Source organism: Podarcis vaucheri (genome assembly GCF_965113315.1).
Source record: "Podarcis vaucheri genome assembly, chromosome: 2".
In the NCBI taxonomy this organism is placed as follows: Eukaryota; Metazoa; Chordata; class Lepidosauria; order Squamata; family Lacertidae; genus Podarcis; species Podarcis vaucheri.
In genome coordinates this window covers 31,299,334-31,318,479 of record NC_138760.1, presented here as the reverse complement: position 1 = coordinate 31,318,479, position 19,146 = coordinate 31,299,334, and the positions used below count along the sequence as shown (strand labels likewise).

The 19,146-nt window shown below is 45.2% G+C and overlaps 1 protein-coding gene across 8 annotated transcripts in view; it reads left to right on the top strand.

Moving 5' to 3' along the window:
- SDK2 (sidekick cell adhesion molecule 2) overlaps window positions 1–19,146 on the top strand; it is a 342,544-nt gene that overhangs the window by 173,142 nt on the left and 150,256 nt on the right. The window lies entirely within an intron of this gene.

Sequence of the window (19,146 nt, the reverse complement as noted above, 5' to 3'; positions counted from 1 at the left end):
GATCAAACCTATCCATTCTTAGGGAAATCAGCCCTGAGTGCTCACTGGAAGGACAGATTGTGAAGCTGAGGCTCCAATACTTTGGCCACCTCATGAGAAGAGAAGACTCCCTGGAAAAGCCCCTGATGTTGGAAAAGATTGGGGGCACAAGGAGAAGGGGACGACAGAGGACGAGATGGTTGGACAGTGTTCTCGAAGCTACCAGCATGAGTTTGACCAAACTGCGGGAGGTAGTAGAAGACAGGAGTTCTCTGGTCCATGGGGTCACAAAGAGTCGGACACGACTAAACAATAACAAGGGAGAGACGTATTTTGTTGCAGCTGGGGCAGATGAAGGTGTCTGGTTGTGCTGCTGCACATGCACCAGGGTGTTTCTTCTCTCTTTGCTCCTCCCAGTGGTCCTTCCTCCCACGGTCACTGCCGTGGATGCATGACCTGACTGATTGTTGCCAAGCGCTGCGGTCGTCTACAAGCATTCCCACATGGTGGGGTTAACACTGCCACCCTACATGTCACATTTGCAGATGTCTTTGCAGCTTCTCTGTATAGAAACACCCCCTCCTTCTCTCTTTTTTTGGTCAGGAATTGATGCGTTTATTTTCTATTGTTTACCATCTCTGGGATAGCAGAGATCTGGGGGCAGCACCAACCTATGTTTGATCCTGTCTAGCTGACAAGTAGTTTTCCTCCCCAGTCCTGGTCCTAGGACTGCTACATTCAGATTAGCGTTAATACAGATAAATTGGCAAGCTGCTCCGCTGGGATGGGTAGCTCGTGCTGTTGCCACATGGCAATTGATCATGGCGTGCTTGCAGAATCGACCTTAAATGACGACACACATCCCCCCGAAGGTGAAGGCCAAAGAGGTAAAATGGTGGAGGAGCTGATGAATCTTTACTAGCATAATGAAACAACTTGTGTGCTTGTGTCCACCTGTAACAGCTGGGAAGAGTCGCCTGCCACGTTGCTGCACGCAGGAGGAGGGGAAGGGAGAGCCGGGGCTGACATAAACCAGGACACAAGGAGGAATTCAGACATAAATTAGCAGGTCATCCTTGTGAGCACAACATAACCAGGGAAAGAGACGGGAGGATAAGCCTGGAAGGCCCAAGGCCAGACCAGAATAATAATAATAAAAAAGGAAGTCTAACAATTGCTTTTGGGTTTGTTTGTTTTTTAGTAAAGCTGGCCTGAATCACATTGCACCCTGTAGAAACTCCAGGAGCTGGCTCCAGGATTTATTTATTTATTTAAGTACAGTGGTACCTCGGGTTACAGATGCTTCAGGTTACAGACTCCACTAACCCAGAAATATAGTACCTCGGGTTAAGAACTTTGCATCAGGATAAGAACAGAAATCACACGGCGGCGGCAGGAGGCCCCATTAGCTAAAGTGGTGCTTCAGGTTAAGAATGGACCTCCAGAATGAATTATGTTCTTAACCCGAAATACCACTGTATGAGGTTTCCTTAGATTAGGGAGAGTTGCTTGCTGAAGGCTTTCAACAGTAGTGCAGTTAGACAGATGTTCCTCATGATACCTTCCAATTCTGCGATTCTATCATCTTCTGTCCTGCGGACCAGCGGGGCTCTAAACCAAGAAGCAAGGCTTTACAGTTGGGGGCATAAACAATAAAGCATGCCAGGCAGTCTGAAGCAGGTCACCATGATAACAGAGGGGGTTCTGTTGTTGAACAAGGAGACTGTTCATTATAATACCCTGCTTGCATGGATTTTAGCTCTTTTAACCTTATTGGGACTGTCAGTTGTTCCAGGAGGGCAGAGTAGCCTTTTCTGCCGCCCACTAGCGATGGAGCTGCCAAAATAACCTGAACCTAAGAACTGCATTCTACTGCATTCTCAGTATTAATCTCCTTCCACTCCAAATCTCTGTCGTCCAGGGTTGGGAAACCTGTGGGTCTCCTGATGCCGTTGGACTACACCTCCCCTCATCCCTGACCATTGGCTGTGCTGGCTGAGGCTGATGGGAGCTGTAGTGCAACCAAGTGCCTGCTTCCCACCCAGATCTCTCTTTACCAGGGAATTCCTTTGTTCCCTCCTGCACTCTTGGTCTGTGGCTTTGCATGTTGGCGCTCTGTGAGCCAGGCATCTGTAGTTGCCACCCTTCTTCGCTTCCTCTACCCCTCTTGCTACTACCTCTTCCTTCCGCTAGCACTCTTGGTTGTAGCTTTTGCCATTGATACAGAAATGACATGGGTCATTTTCTTTCAAACCGCCCTAAAGTTTCAAATTGTTCTTCAGCCATAGTTCAGCTGCTCGTGCAGTCGAAACAAACAAAATCTCTGCATGGCATGTTCTCTCTGGTTCCCACTGTGCCAAACAAGCAAGAAGTAGAGGGGATGATCTGCTCCCTTTTCCCCCATTAGTGAGAAAATCAATCCAAATATGCAGCATACCCTCTTTAGGGAGACACTCCCCCCCCCCAAGCTTAAGAAGAAGAATTCTGACTTACCCGTATTTTTCGCTCTATAACACGCACCCGACCATAACACGCACGTAGTTTTTAGAGGAGGAAAATCCGTAGGCATGCCACCCGTAGGCATTCCCTCCATAACACGCACAGACATTTCCCCTTACTTTCTAGAAGGAAAAAAGTGAGTGTTACGGTGCAAAAAATATGGTATGTCTAGTTCCGAGGCTTGAGATGCACTCTTGAGTCCTGAGAGGCTCTTACTGCATTTCGCAAGCAAGCAAACAAGGCAGCGAGGTTGTTTTATCCTGGGCAGCAGAGGTATAATAACCCAGGAGCCTTTTGCCTGTGCAAGTTTCCAAGGTGGAAAATTGAAGCTGGATGTGTTCCAGTCAGAAATGTTGAAGCAGAATGTTTACAACCATGCGACCTTGTCCAGACATTATGGATATTATGCGAACAAGTGTTGAGAGTAGTCCACCAGTGGAAGTCTGAGGGGGGTGGGTTGGATTTCCAGTAATGTACATTTTTCAGATAAAGGCATGGTTAGATCATAAGGCTGCAAACACGCCATACAATTTAAAACACATGACTTTCCCTCAAGGAATCCTGGGAACTGTCATGACCTATAATTACTAGCACCCTTAACAAACAATAGTTTCCATGATTATTTGGGAGAAGTCACGTACTTTAAATGCATAATGTGTACACAGCCAACAAGTGTGATACAGGCATATTGTATTTATTTATTTATTTATTTATTTATTTATTTATTTATTTTATTATTATTATTATTACTACTACTATTGCTTGTTAGCCACCCTGAGCCTGGCCTTGGCTGGGGAGGCAGGGTATAAATAAAAATTATTATTATTATTATTATTATTATTATTATTATTATTTTGTCCTCATCATGTGTGCACACACTTCTTGTGTGTCACTGTCAAGATTTTTTGAGGAAATCCAAAAACCTGCAAAACCTTTTTTCATGAGACATATTAGCGGGATGAGAGTACACACCAGAGGCAACGATGCCTCTATTATCATATCACTTTCAACTGTCTCCTGTCTGAATTTCTAAAACGCATGCTTTAGGCAAATTAAGATGAGGTCGGCTACACACAATACCTGCAAAATAGGTTAGTGGTTTACAGGTATTGTGCGTAATGGACCTCATCTTAATTAACCTGAAGCATGCATTTTAGAAATTAAACGAGAGACAGTTGAAATTGGTATGATAATAGAGGCATCCATTGCCTCCGATGTCATTTTATGTGGTTCTTGGGTTGCAGGTACAATTCTAAAACTCATATTTATTTTTAAACATATGACAGTTTCTGGCCTTCATTGTACGAGATACCTATATAAAAATATAATAAAAATGCAGAAAAAATTCTAAGTGAGCAGAAAGAGAGTAGTAAGTAAAAACAACAAAAGGTCCATTTTCCATTTCCCTCCCTTTCTTTCTCTTGCTCCCAACTCTCATCTTCTCCAACTCATTATATGCTAAGAATTGTTAAGAGCTGAACTGCATCCTTCACATCAGAATATTGTACAATAAACAGAAGACTGCAGTTTAGCATATGCTCCGTTCATCTAAATGCTATGCAAATTCCAGCTAATTACATGGCAGGAAAGATGTAAATTAACTGCCGCCTTAACACTTATTACATATTTGCATACTTTAATTTATTTAAATGTATACAAATTTCAGGAGTCTCATTACCTAACACTGAGGATGAGAATCACACACACATGGGGTGGGTGGGATAGATCGTTTTAAAGCCAAGTATATGTAGTTCATGAAAGAACTTCCTATGGCCCTCCCACTCTGGGAAGGGATGGTCTCAGTGCTGTTGAATCAACTTTCAGTTAGCTCCTAAAGTTGCTCTTCACAGCAATTCCTGTTTGTACCCCATCCTTCTTCCTCTCTGCCACTAATTTTTAGCCAATCCATTTTCGCCTTGTTTATTTCCAGAGCCCACTCCCTTTCTTCTCCCCCCCCCCCAAATAATCTGCTAAACAGGCTTTCCCCAGCTGAAGAGCTGTTCCAATCTTCCTCCCTCTGATCTCACAATTACCCGACAGTTGTGCCCGGGAGGCTGGCAGCCATGGCTTTCTTCACTAATGGGGCCTGTGAATTGGCTTTGATTATCTGCTCAAGCTTCATGGCATAGCACAAGAAACAACATGGACATTCCACTCACTCACGCTAACTGCTTTCTAAAACAGGAGAAATCCTAATTGGGTGCTACTAAGTTTAGAAAGGGGACGCGGGTGGCGCTGTGGGCTAAAGCCTCAACGCCTAGGGCTTGCCGATCGAAAGGTCGGCGGTTCGAATCCCCGCGGCGGGGTGCGCTCCCGCTGCTCGGTCCCAGCGCCTGCCCACCTAGCAGTTCGAAAGCACCCCCGGGGGCAAGTAGATAAATAGGTACCGCTTACCAGCGGGAAGGTAAACGGCGTTCCGTGTGCGGCTCTGGCTCGCCAGAGCAGCGATGTCACGCTGGCCACGTGACCCGGAAGTGTCCCTGGACAGCGCTGGCCCCCGGCCAATAGATGTGAGATGGGCGCACAAACCCCACAGTCTGTCAAGACTGGCCCGTTCGGGCAGGGGTACCTTTACCTTTACCTAAGTTTAGAAAGAAAGAAAAAACAGTAGTAGAAGAAAGAAGCCCAGAGGTCCCCTCCCTAGAAATCATGGGCTTCTCAGAATCTCTCTTACCCAGGGGTTCTCTTCCAGAGTTGCAAGAGGACACACTTGCAAATTCTGTTCCTTGAACAGTAATAATGAGCCTCATAGTGCGATCTTGCATGTGTTTAACTCAGAAATAAATCCCACTGTGATCAATGGGCCCTGCTCCCTAGTAAGCAGCCACAGAAATGCACCCAGTCGCTGCTGTAGCTAATCTGAAACTAGACAGCGATGAACAATGGATGCAAAATTCTGGACCAAATGAGAGCCAGAGGCGTCTCCCATGCCTTATCCCGAACATATACCTGGGTGGTGCTGCAACTTTTCTCCAAAAAAAGGGGGGGTCAACGAAAGAGCAGTTTTCAGGAAAAGGAGGGGAATTTTTAAAGTAGCGGATTAAAGAGAAGCAGGTCAGTTTGAAACTATTCAGGTAGCAACTTTGTATGTATGCTTTGCACTTGATTTCCTTATTATGTCAACAGGGTATCATTGTGTATGTTTCCTGCAGTCACAAAATGAGCCCCCCACTTGGTACATGGAGCTGTGTGCACGTGATGTCTTAGAGCATTTCCTATTTATTGTAGTTCAGTTAATCCTGGGCATCTCTTCCATATGTATACTTTCCCCCATAATTGTCCTGAGACCCTCAAGCAGCTTCATCCTGTATACAAAGAGCCAATTCAATCCAATTACTTTATCTATATCAGCTTTGACACATATCCTTTCATAGGAATCAATAAAATATAAAACACAGCCCTGCTATGAATGGCAATGAATAAAATATTTATTTTTTTTTTAAAAAAAAGAACACTACAATGTGGTAGAAATGTCTAGAACATCCCTTTTTTTTAATGTCTTATACCGTAATTTCTGTTGGCAGGTAACATTAACTAAATGAGCATATGTAGCAAATGAACTAATCTTGTTTAAAAATCAGTAAAAAGGAAGCTTTTATGGCATGGATAAGTGATGAAAGCTTGGCTAAGAGCTGCTGAAAGGTGGGAGGGCTTGGGTGATTCTGCCCAAATGTTCATAGCACAGGCAACTCTCTTTGGCATATCCCTAGCGATTCCTGTAAGGTAGCTCTCTGTGGAATGGGAGGAGTTGTTTTCATCACTAATTGCACCACAAACAATACCCAACAGGGACATCCCCACAACTGTTCCACATAGCACATGCATTGCTTTGTGATTGCTGTCTCAGGAAAGTCATGTATTTCCCCCATCACTAAATGCTTGCTTTGAAGCGCTTGGGAAACCTGACACGGAAGTACCCCCTTCAGAATGATGTGCACAATAAATGAGACATACTGATTCTGTGAGATGTGCAAAACATCCTTCACATGCCCCAAACTTTCAGAATTTGCAAATTTTGGGGGGAAGGAATTGGGAGTATATATTTGAAAACTTTGCCTTGAATTGCATGCTGTTGCGTTTGGTGAAACGATGATCTTCGGAAAGCTCTTAAAAGTTTTGCTTTAAGAAACCCAGGTTCTACCACACATCTGCATTTAGAGTTCATCCACACTTCTGTTTTTTCTGTACCTAGAAAGCACAGGTCCGAGCGGGTTTTCCATTTTCCTCGCCATTTTCCCCGGGAAAACCCGCTCTTTAGTGCTGAATCGGAGCAAACGTCAATCCATGGAAAACCCAATGGACGTTTGCTCCGATTCAGCAGTAAAGATTGAGTTTTCCCAGGGGAAAGTGGCAGGGCAAATGGAAGTCTGGATAAGCTCTTTTTTTTTTAATGAAAATTCTTTTTATTTTATTTCTGACATATACACCAACATAAAAAACCACAAACAATCCAAAAAGGATAAAAAAGAGGGGGGGAAAGAAATAAAGCAAAATACAAAGGCACAAAAAAGTCACATAACAAAAACATTAGATTCATACTGTTTTGTTGAACTGACTTCCCTCCACCACGGTTTGAGCTGTATCCCAATGTTTTCTTCTGCAGAATCTTTTTACCACTTTTATCTCTACATCACTTTAGGAAGTCTGGATAAGCTCTTAATGTGGAGGGTGAACTTTCTTACCACTTGGCAGGGTGATGCAGATGATTGAGCTGCTCTGGGATGAGAAAGAGCTCTTGCCATGTTAGCTTGATGGTCTACATGGGTACAGAGTAGATGAAATGGCTGCCTTTAGAGCAACCTTCCCCAAGCTTGACTCCTCCTTTGTTGTTGGACTACAGCCTCCATCGTCTCTCCAGCCAGCCATCATAGCCAGTGGTCAAGGATGATTGGGACTGTAGCCCAGCAATACCTGGAGACAAGTTTGGAGATGGATGCTTGAGACTCTGAAGTGAAAGTCAAGCTGAAAATCTTTCTAAGCAGAACTATAACTGGAAATTACTAAGGAGCCCTTGAATCTTCAAGGAGGCCTTCCTGTTCTCTTTGCATTCCTCTGCCCAACAAAAAGTAACCAAATTTGGTGTCGATAATGGTTTTGCCTAGATTCCTTTCTCTTTCTTTCACTTTCTTCTCCTCCATCCCTGATTGGTATCTTGTGCCTCTTTCCAAGAAGGAAGTGCCTGCAAGTGATGTCACTTCTACTTACTGGTTTTTGTGTTGCTCCAAGACTGCTGTCACCTCCCAGCCAATTGCTGTTAATGACAGTGATAGGCAGCTTGCCCTGCCACACAAGTCACAGCCCTGTCTATCCTGAAGGCTGCCTCTTCTTGCTTGTTCTGCCACGGCCCTTCAGATCAGCTGGAGATGCCCTCCTGGAGGAATCTTCTGTGTGCCAAAGTCAGAACATCAAGGGCAGGCAAGGAGGCAATCTCAGCTTATGGAACTCCATTCTCCTTGGAGGCTAGTTGGAGCTGCAGAATGTCAGAGGCAATGCAAGACCTTTTAATACAGACTTGATTTTTTAGCAGCCTGCGATATGGTGAAGGCTGATTTTGTTGCCTCTTTTTATTAGTTTTGGGAAGTTGTATACTGAGTTTATTGTGATATTTTATGGTGGTGTCTGCATAGAGTGCTTCCCACCCCCACCTCCTTGTACACTGCTAAGTCATTGAACTGGTGGTATATAAAAAACAACAACGATCTCTCTGTAGTTGGTGTGTATGTGTAGCAGAATGAGGCAGAGAGAAATAAAGAGGAAAAAGATGAATCAAATTCTTTCTCAGTGCAGTATAAAGACTACATACAGTGGAATAATGATGCAGATTTTCAGTTTTTGAATTGTGGAAGGATGAGTACTTGGTAACACATTTAGGTCTACCAAGTCGGTCACTGGTGTCTATAGACTGCAAAACCTTACTTACACACAGCCAAATTAATGTCACTTTCTCAATAAAGGAACTGATGGGATCAAACCTTGAAGTACCTCCTGAACTGGCACTGTCCCTTACAATCGGTGGCAGCTTAAGATTCCTCCCAACTATGCCTTCCTCCTGAACGGGAGCAAGTGCCAGGTGTAATCCCAGGCCACTGCTGTTGCCGTGCACAGGCTATGCTCCCTGCATGCGCTGACAGCGATTGCTGCTGCTACTCTCCCATGAACAGGCCAGTGGGTGGACTTCCTTCCTTACCCTCACTCTTCCAGAGGTGATAGTCTCAAAACTTAGATTAAGGTATCAGCCACACTTAGTGCTCTTTCTAGTCTCAAGATGGCACTTAAAAGCTCAGTGTCCGAGTGTGTTTTTGGCTTTGTACCAGAGCTTTCCCCGCGAAAACCCTCTCCTTGGCGCTCAGTTGGAACAAATGTTTTCTGCAGTTTGCCATTTGGTCTGATTGAGATTTAAAGAACAGGTTTGTGGACCATGACTGGGAAAATGTGTAGGAAGGGTCAGTGTGCATAAGCCCTAAGGAGAGAGAAGTCTGTTCCATTTTCAGTTGGGCATCAGCTGCTTTGTCTACTCAACCAGCTTCTCTTCCCCCGTCTTCTTGTAGCTACCATTTTGGAAAAGGAACTAGAGCCTAGAGGCAGCTGTGTATGTCTTGAGCAAAGAGGGAGCGATCCTTTTCTTGATGCTTGCATTCATCAAAATGCCTCTGCAGAAAAGGGGCTAATTCATGGGCCAGGCTAGACTGGTGGCTGGTGGGAAATGACCTCTTTTCAGTTTTGACAGCATTATCATCATCCCGTGCTTCTCCAGCCAAGGGAGCAATATGAACGGACAATAGGTCTCTCCATTATGTTCATTTCCACTGCAGGAATGCATCAAGATGGGGGCGGCTCACACAGAAGACCTTTGTCCTGATTGGCATCACTTGTCCTTTCTTCCGGCCTTCTTAAGACTTCAGAAGTTTTCTCAGTCTAAAGTGGCCGACTTTGTTCAGGGAACAAAGAGTTAAAGGGGGTGGCAGATATCCTCTCTTTGTCCCTTCCCTCTCCCAATCCTTCCATTAAAAATGGAGAAAGAAAAGGGAGAGGAGGAAATGTAGTTCAGCGCTGCCATCATGGGGACCATTTAGAGGCTGAATCTTTGGAGTCTGAAGCGGATAAAAGATGTGTTTAGTGGGTGAATTTTCAAGCCACAAGGGACGGCAGTCGGACAGAATGTGACAGAGATCAAAAGCTTGTGCTGCTGCATGAGTGACTGGAAAGAGTCAAAAAAATGCCTTTAATTATTTTCCTTGGTTCTTCTGTGGTTTTTCTGCTGTGATAAAACTAGAAAGTTTAAGGCAGGAAAAAACCTCTACTGTAGATCTTCCCCATATAGGCTTCTCCCTTGCTGGGGCTCCTTTCTTTTCTACAAAGCAATCTATGGTATCTTTTTCCTGCAGTCCTTGCCTTCTGGCCTCTTTTAATCACCCTCCTGCCTGCAAGCCAGGGAGGGCAAAAAGGATGCGACTCCCCTGACTGGTCATTTACATTAGATTTATTTGTATCAGTGCAGCTCCATAGGCAATGAGGCTTAATTGGAATGTCTACGAGAGCTTTGACTTCATTTAGTTGGCGAAGATCACAAATTTCAATATTATTCACAGGTTCAGTTAGGTTAACCTGCACAAACAATTTAATTGGCTTCTGTTTCATGTGGTGGTGGCTTGCAGCACTTTCCAGTACATTTGTGCTTGCTGATAATGCGCGTTGTGCTGTTCCCATAACAGAAGCTACATCTCATGTTCCTTTCAGCTGAGCTGGGCTGTGGTAACTGGGTTTCTTTCCTCCCGGACATCAGGAATTTCCCAAGATTTGAACAAGAACTCTGGCAAGCTTAGGTGGAATTAGGCTAGCAAATAACCCTAATTTCGCATACACATCAATAGGGCCTTTGAAATATACTCGGAGTCCTGTAGTGATTTCATGCTCTTTATTGCAGCTTGTAAAACAGTGATTGAATTGCCCCACAAACCTCAGGTTTTTATATACATTCTTTACACAATGAGTCCCGTCTGATTGGCTGATTCTGCTTCCCTCCTGGAGCCTAATTGGTCTTTTCCTGCAGGCCAATCGGTTGTTGCATTCTACAATCCTACCAGCCTAATAGGCTGATTAACTTCCTCCTGGAGCCTGATTGGTCTTTTCCTGCAGGCCAATCAGTTGTTGCATTCTAGGATCCTACTTGCCTATTGTTCTAGGATCCAAGCTTAGTACGTAACAGCCTTAATTAGTGGTGAATGACCAGAAACGAGGTTGATGAAAATGTTGATCCAGTGAGCAATTCCACTTTGGGGGGGTTCTGAGGGAAAGGGGGGGGTCACTTTCTGGGTTGCATGGAGAAGCTGTTTTCAATGGAGCCCAGAGACAGAAGCCTGCAGCTGTATTGAGGCAGCACTAGGTGTTGAAATTTTGCACCCCTAACAATTTTGAGCCTGGGGCAACCTGTGCCCCCCCCCCAACTCTACACCACTGGTTAGGTCACCTGTGGGGGCCAGCTACTGCCAACAAAGAACACCTTGCTTGCAGGAGCTGCACTGACTCCCGATCTGATACAAGGCCAAGTTCAAGATGTTGGTACTAACAAACAAGGCCCTATGGAGCTCAGGGCCAGGTCACTTGAGAGACCTTCTTATCCCTTATAAACCCAGTAGATTCCTGTGGTTTGTGGGAAAGTTTCTCCTGCAAGTTCCAAAGACTTAGAAGCCTGCTCCACAGTAATTCAGAGCAGGGCTTTTAGCGTGGCTGACTCTGCTCTGTGGCATGCCTGTGAAGATAAAACAGGAACCCACTACCAGCACTTTCTGGAAACAATAGAATACATTTTTTTGTTCTGACAGACTTTCTCAGCTGGATAAACAAGTTTTTGCCACTAGTGCCTGCTTGGTTAGGATTCTCGTTTTGTTTTAAACGGATTTGCTTTTTTTAAAAACCGTTTTTAATAACCTTTTGTCTAAATCGCATGGAAACAGATGTTTAGAAGGTGACTACTTTATCAGCAATGACGAAATAGTCACACAAAATTTTGTCTTTTATGTTTGCGACACAGCGTTTAGACAGGGTCTCTGACAGGGAGAGTTCTCACATGCATATGCCAGCTTCTGTGTTTTAAAATAATTTGATGACCATCAAAAATTCAACAGCTGAACCTTTTCTCCTGGCACGGTGATGAAATTGTGGGAGCTTTGAATGCTGGTTTTCTGTGGGTCACGTAAAGGAACAGGAAAATGGAACAAGAAAAGAAGCTCTATAGCCGTTAACAAAATGGTGGGTTGTAAGAACTTCATGGTTGTTAGCCCCATAACTTGCCAACACTATTAGGTGAGTTGACAAGGTGTGCCAAGGACAATTCAGCACAAAAGTCCAGCATTTATGTAGCCTCAATTCATATTGTGGTATGAAATTATAAGAGACTTCTCTGTAAATTCTCCTTGTACTTCCCCTTAGAATACTGCCTTCTGCAGGAGCCTAGCAACGTATCGGCAAATGAAGATTACTCTGGCTCTATTTTATTTTCAGAAGATTGTCAGATCCCTAACCCTTGCGTGAAACTGCGATACCTTTGGAGTAAAGTGTGCACTTCAAGCGTTTTACTGCCTTGAAGTTGACACTCTTTAGTTTGTTCAGCTCCCAAAAAGCCCCAGAGGACAAGAGAAGCAATAAAATATAAATGCATACCTCACAGCAGATTGCCCTGCGTGGGGGCCTGAAAAGCTTAAACCCTTTTAACATTGTGCTTTCTGCATGTGTGTGTGCTGTTTGTTGGTTGAAGTGGCTCTCCACCCCCCCCCTCCATTTTTGAATTGGTCCCACATGAAAAGAGGAATTTAATCATACAGGTCCTGGAATGTTATTGTTTTATAACAAATTGATACCAGGAACTAAAGCTGAGGAGGGTGTTTGGATTTTTTTCTCCCTTCTCTTTCTCTTTTCTTTTTTGTATGTGAAAAAAATAAATGTGATTCAAAGTACACTTGAAAGCTGTTGGGAAATATGAATGTGCTTTTGAAGTAAAAAAGAATTCCATTTGTTAAACAGAAAATGAAGCTGTGCACTTCAGCTTTCAGTTTTACACCGCAAATAAAATGGCAGACTTTTGCTTTCTTGTTTCCCCTCTTCCTCAGACTCCCCCCCAACCCCATTCCGCCCTCTATCTTAAAAGCCCAGCATGGTGTTTAAAATGCTAAGAAGCCAGCTGGGAATAAAGGAAGCTAAAGCAGCTTAGAGAAATCCTAGATGGACTTTAAGCTCTTGTTGATATGGTTACTAAATGGCTCAGGTAGGAGCAGGGACGGCAGAGCGGTCAGAACTGTGTCACTGTGGACAATATGGCACAGAATGCCAGGTGTGGAAAGGAGCAAGGCCGGGTCAGCTTGGGAAATGTGAATTCAGCTCCCGGGTTCATGGGTATGCAACTCTGCACAGCCTCGAAATAATCTCCATTCCCTTCATACATAAGGAATCCAAAGGGAATATAGCATGAGGAACAGGTCACACAGTCACTGGCATGTTCTTTGGTCTTGGGGGGATTGGGGACAGGGTTTCAGTTTGCTTGTGGTAAACTGTTCTTGACTAATCTGAGGCTGGTTCACCTCTGAAGGGTTGGAGTGCAGCTTCTTGTCTTAACCTGAGTCCATGATTAGGTGCCCTTGTGTTCTCCCCTCTCCCTCATGAAATGAATGAGTAACTGTGGACTCATTCAGCCTTCCTTTTTCTGCTGTACCTTTTCTGCTGTACCAAGCACAGGCCTGCGTTTTAAACCTCTTTGTCCAAGAGAGGTTGTGGTGTTGGTGTTTGTTTTGTCCCCCCCCAAAAAAAAAAACCCACGGTTTACTGGTCAAGCAGAGCAAACAGCAGTCCACAGAAAACCTGATTGCTTTTTACTCTGGTTCAGCAGCAAAACTCTGGTTTTCCTGGAGAAAGTGCTGGGCTAAAAAAAAAAACACACTTGGACATTAGGCTTTAAAGCCCAGACTTGTACCTAGAAATATGGCACAAAAAGGCTGAGTGAGTCCTATGTTATTGGTGGCATTTTTGAAACAAACAAACAAAAAAGTATTAATATACTCCTTGTTATCTGCATTGGCCCTGACAATATTAACCTAGTTTGCTTATCAGGTTGTTGCAATGCATGTAAATACCAGTAAGTTCCGAAAAATATGTACAAATGTGACATTTCGTTATCTGCATGTGCAGAATCTTCAGTTTCCAACATGGAACCTGGCAAAGGAATTGGATATTTTGGTTTAGCAAAAATCTTAGGAATGTACAGTATTTAAAAACATGCATTCAAATGAAACCGTTTGGGGGCAGCGGAGCAGTGAGAGGGGACGCTTCCGGGTGTAGATAGCAACGTGTCTGGTTGCCTGTGGTGAATAGAACCATCTCTAGGTGATCAGGCAAGGAAAATGCATTGTGTGGAAGAGGATGAAAGTGGGTTACAAAGCCAACAGGTGGAGTTTTCAAAATATTGTGCACTGGTAGCTTCCAAGGACTTATTAATCGAGATTGGGGAAATATTTGTTGTTTAGTCGTTTAGTCGTGTCCGACTCTTCATGACCCCATGGACCAGGGCACACCAGGCACTCCTGTCTTCCTCTGCCTCCTGCAGTTTGGTCAAACTTATGCTGGTACCTTCGAGAACACTGTCCAACCATCTCGTCCTCTGTCATCCCCTTCTCCTTGTGCCCTCCATCTTTCCCAACATCAGGGTCTTTTCCAGGGAGTCTTCTCTTCTCATGAGGTGGCCAAAGTATTGGAGCCTCAGCTTCACGATCTGTCCTTCCAGTGAGCACTCAGGGCTGATTTCCTTAAGAATGGATAGGTTTGATCTTCTTGCAGTCCATGGGACTCTCAAGAGTCTCCTCCAACACCATAATTCAAAACCATCAATTCTTTGGCGATCAGCCTTCTTTATGGTCCAGCTCTCACTTCCATACATCACTACTGGGAAAACCATAGCTTTACTCTTTGCCAAAATTTGGGGTGGCACATTCATGTTCCTCCCACTGCTGACATGTTTCACTTTGCTGCCATTGCTCTTTGGAACTGTGCCCCCTGCACTCTTGCAAAACATTGTGAAGCATAACAGCTTGTGCAATAGGGGAAGGGTTGTAGCTCAATGTTGGAGCACTGGCTTTGCATGCAAGAAGGTACCTGGTTCAGTCTCCAGCATCTCCAGGTAGAGCTGGGAGAGGCCCCTGCCTGAAACCATGGAGAGCGGCTGCCAGTCAGTCCAGACAGTATTGACCTAGATGGACCAACGGCGTGGCTCTGATTAAGGCTGCTTCATTCTCTGTTACTAATAGTTCCATTTCTTGGCTGTCCGTCTTGTATTCAGAGCTTCTTTGTCCACAGCTGCTTACATTCACGGGAATGGTTGGCTTGAAATTCCTTCCGAAAACCATCAGGGAGAGTCAGCTGCTTGCTAACTACTGTATTTAACGCAATATGGTTTGTGTAGCTGAGCCAACTAGACAAAATAATAAAAGGCACCCAGCCCATTACTGCATCGCCCAGACCACAAACCAAGGAGTCGCCAGCTCACTTTCGCATTCCCAGGCCCTAAAATGTGTGCTAAAAATAGAGGACGGCTTTTCTGGTTAGGCTGCTCCTCCGTTCTCAGCTATTTTGGTGGAGAGAAGGATACAACGTGCTTGCCAGGGGGAGAGAGGAAAGCATTTCTGTGAAGCATTTATTGAGAGGAAATGTAGGTTTGGGGCAGTGCCTGGTAGATTATGGGCACAAGGCTAATAATGGCAGAGGTGAATAACAGGAAGTGAGAAGGGGAGTAAGAGAGGAAAAACTGCTTCCAGACAACAAGAAGACAAATAGGAGGTTGATTTATACAGAGTCACGACTACTGCGCCATCTCATACCCATCAACTGTCCCGGGAAAACCAGGGCATCCTGTATTTTCGTGCGAGAGCACGGTGGCCATTTTTGGGTGCCATGAATCTCACACCACAATCTCACCCCAGGGGAAAAAAGCGCTTTTTGGAGGGCTGCAATCTCACACAGGTCATGTGACTCACGCAGGAGTGTGCCCCTGGAATATGGCATCCCAGTTTTCCCCAGTATTATCTACACCAGAAGTAGCTAACGTGGTGCCAGCTGCATATGGCTGGACTTCCAATTCCCATCAGCCTCAGCCCACCAATGGATGATGGGAAATGGAGTCCAGCAACTACTGGAGGGCCACCACTTTGGCTATGCCTGGTGTACATTGACTTGCTGCCATTTTCCAGGATTTCAGACAGGGCGTCTTTTCTCAGCCTTCCCTGGAGATGTCAGGGGTTGAACCTGATGCCTTTTGCTTACAACACTCGTGGTCTACCCCTGAGCTTCAACCCTCCCATCCAATGGTTTATCAGACATTTTAAAACCCTCCATACATTTGAATAAATGTCCCCTCCTCTTGGGCAAAAGTAACCATCCTACTTCCCCCCAGCTGGCTGCCTTTCTTCCCTAATTCCTGGACTGCCTTTGTGTCTCCCTCCACCAATCTTTTTCCTATCTGTATCTCTTCCCTGCTCCGTAGGTAAAGGGATGCGTTTTCCATTCCTCCTATAGCAGATTTGCCACTGCGGCCAGATAGTGGTTTTGGCATTCTACCTTTTATTCAATGCTAGTAAATATGGCTTTTAAAAGTCTGCATGCACGTGAATGAATTAATGTGTCTGAACTTCGCAGCCCCCCCCCTAAAAAAAGTGGCAGCACTTTTCATGGCAGGTTGGGGACAAAGTTATCAGTTGTCTTTGCTCCCTCTGCTGGCAGGAAGTGAAACTTGTGACAATCCGAATGGTGCTCTTTCTGTAGGTATTGTGTTCATAGAAACCCTAGTTTCGAGCTCTTGGGAGTCTGAAATCAGGGGCAAAAGCTAGTAAGAAAGACAGTAGATGTATGTAGGGACAGAGGGGGCAGCTGGACTCAAATGAGGGAGGTATTCAGCATTGTTCAGTTACCCCAACCCATCTCACTACCCAGTTGGTGTTTGCTTTGTTTGGTGTGGGGTTTTTTTGCAAGCATCTCCAGTTGCTCATCCCCAGTGTGGGCAAGAGACCTCTGGACCAACTGGCTATGGACTTTGAGGCTAAAGTTGTTTGATTTCGGAGTGATATTTTCTTAAAAAACAAAACAAAAAAAACTGATTTTATTAAAGCTTGAAAGAGAGAGAGAGAGAGAGAGAGAGAGAGAGAGAGAGAGAGAGAGAGAGAGAGAATTTACAGGAGTCAACATCAAATATCAAGCATTTTTTTAAAAAGCAAGTGTCAGGGGCTCAGGAGCAGAGGCACAGGGGAGAGAGGAGATGGAGAGCGAAGGGGAAGGATCTGAGGGCAGCGTAGGGGAGTATGGCAGTGACCCGAGAGATTCAATGAGCTTCTCTAGCGAATCAGAAGATTCCCAGAAGGAGGCGCCGATGGTCAGGGCAAGGGGGGGTCCCAGGGAGGACACACCAAGAACGGGGGGGCCAGCGGGGACTCCCAAAGCAGCAGCTGGAGATCAGGACCAGCTTCCCCACCAGAGCATAGTGGGGGGGAAGAGTCTCAGGTGTCAGGGGCAGCATCTCCTCCAGCAGGGAGAGAAGATGAGTCGGAACTGACCACGCCTCTGTCGGAGAGTGGGGGAACGGAGGGGAGGTCAGGTCCAGCTAGCCTCCCTGAAGGGCGAAGCAGTGACAGGAGCAGTGTAACGGTCAGGAGGAAGGTTGGCGGCTGGGCGCGCGCGCCAAGTTCAAATGTACAGGCGCGCGGGACAGCAGAAAACCCGGATGGGGAACCAGGTCCTAAAGCCCGCCAGAGGCAGGGGGAAGACTCAGGGGACTCAGCGTCAGAAGAGTCTAGAAAGGGCGAGACTCCAGCTGACAGGAGAACCCAGAGGCGGAAAGAGCAAAGGAAGAGGTGGAGCAAGGCTAGAGTCTTAAACTGGTGTATGGGGGGAGGAGACTCAGACGGAGCTTCAGCGGTCTAGAGTTTCAGACGTAGAGCTGCACGGTGCTGATGTGAAAGACAAACTGAACTTCAATAAAGACTCTTGTATATAACAACGAAGTGGCGTTGGTCCTTTGTGAGCTGGGACCTAGGGCAGCTCTGACAGCAAGAAAACCAAAAGAGAAAATTAAAAAAAGGAAAGACTTCCAATTCTCCATCTATCAGCTATAAAAACTTATGCAAAGCTCTTACTTCCATAACATCCCATTCTTCTGCTTTCCATAAGCTATCCATCTCTGGCTTGTGAAAGTGTGAGGAGGTGGACTGTTATGATGATGATCATTTTGCTACAGTGGTACTTTGGTTTAAGAACAGCTTAGTTTATGAGCAACTTGGATTAAGAATACTGCAAACCCGGAAGTAGGTGTTTTGGTTTGTGAACTTTGCCTTGGAATAAGAACATGTTTCGTTTCCTGTTGAGTGTGTTCCATTTGTAAATTGAGTCCCCCGCTGCTATGGGAAAGCACGCCTTGGTTTAAGAATGCTTTGGTTTAAGAACGGACTTCCGGAACAAAGTTCATAAACCAAGGTACCGCTGTATTAGGCTTCCTTCCATTATGTTTTTATCATTGATGTTCCACAATGTGTTTTTAATGTTGTGCACTGCCCTCGGATCTTCAGATAAAGGGCAGTATATAAATTGAAATAATACCAATACAGTACTATTAATAATAAGCCAACCTTTTTTTCAGTCTTCAAACCTAGATATCAAGAGCTCATTTTTTTTTTCGTGCAAAAAGTCCATAAGGGGTGGCTTTGGAGCAATCTTGACTCTGCACTGATTTCAGCTCCTCTTGTTTTTATGGTCTGACTCCACATTCCTCTCCAGCTACTGGCCTCAGTAAATCATGTTTATGAATGTCCTATGTGTCACCTAGTATGGATCTGCCCACATTAGGATTTTTTAAATATTGTATGCCATTCTGTATTCACTCCATTTTACCCTGGAAATCTTATAGTATGTCTATGACCCAAGAGGGTCAGTGTCAGCAGCTACACTTAGGACTCAGTCACACATCTCTTTGTCCCCCGAGGCATGGGCCTGGGAGGATTTCCTTTTGTCCTGCCACTTCCCCAGGGAAAACCCACGGTTTACTGCTGAGTTGAAACCAATGTCCATCAGGATTCAGCACTAAACCACAGGTTCTCCCAGGGGAAGTGGTATGACGAAAGGGAAAACAAAAACAAAAACTCTTGGACCCATACCTAAAATCATGGGACAAGCAGAAGACATTGCAAGACACGTGGGTGGTGCTGTGGTCTAAACCACTGAGCCTCTTGGGCTTGCCGATCGGAAGGTCAGCGGTTCGAATCCCCGCAGCTGAGTGAGCTCCCATTGCTCTGTCCCAGCTCCTGCCAACCAAGCAGTTTGAAAGCACACCAATGCAAATAGATAAATAGGTACTGCTGTGGTGGGAAGGTAAACAGCGTTCCCTTGCGCTCTGGCTTCCGCCATGGTGTTCTGTTGCAGCAGAAGCGGTTTAGTCATGCTAGCCACATGACCCAGAAAGCTGTCTGTGGACAAACGCCGGCTTCCTCGGCCTGAAAAGCGAGATGACCGCCGCAACCCCACTGGATTTGACCATCCAGGGGTCCTGTACCTTTACCTTATTGCAAAACAAAGAGAAGGGTGGGTGAGCCCGTACAGAAAATGCTGTCCAAATACAGTTGGGGGGGAATGGTGATGAAAAACTTA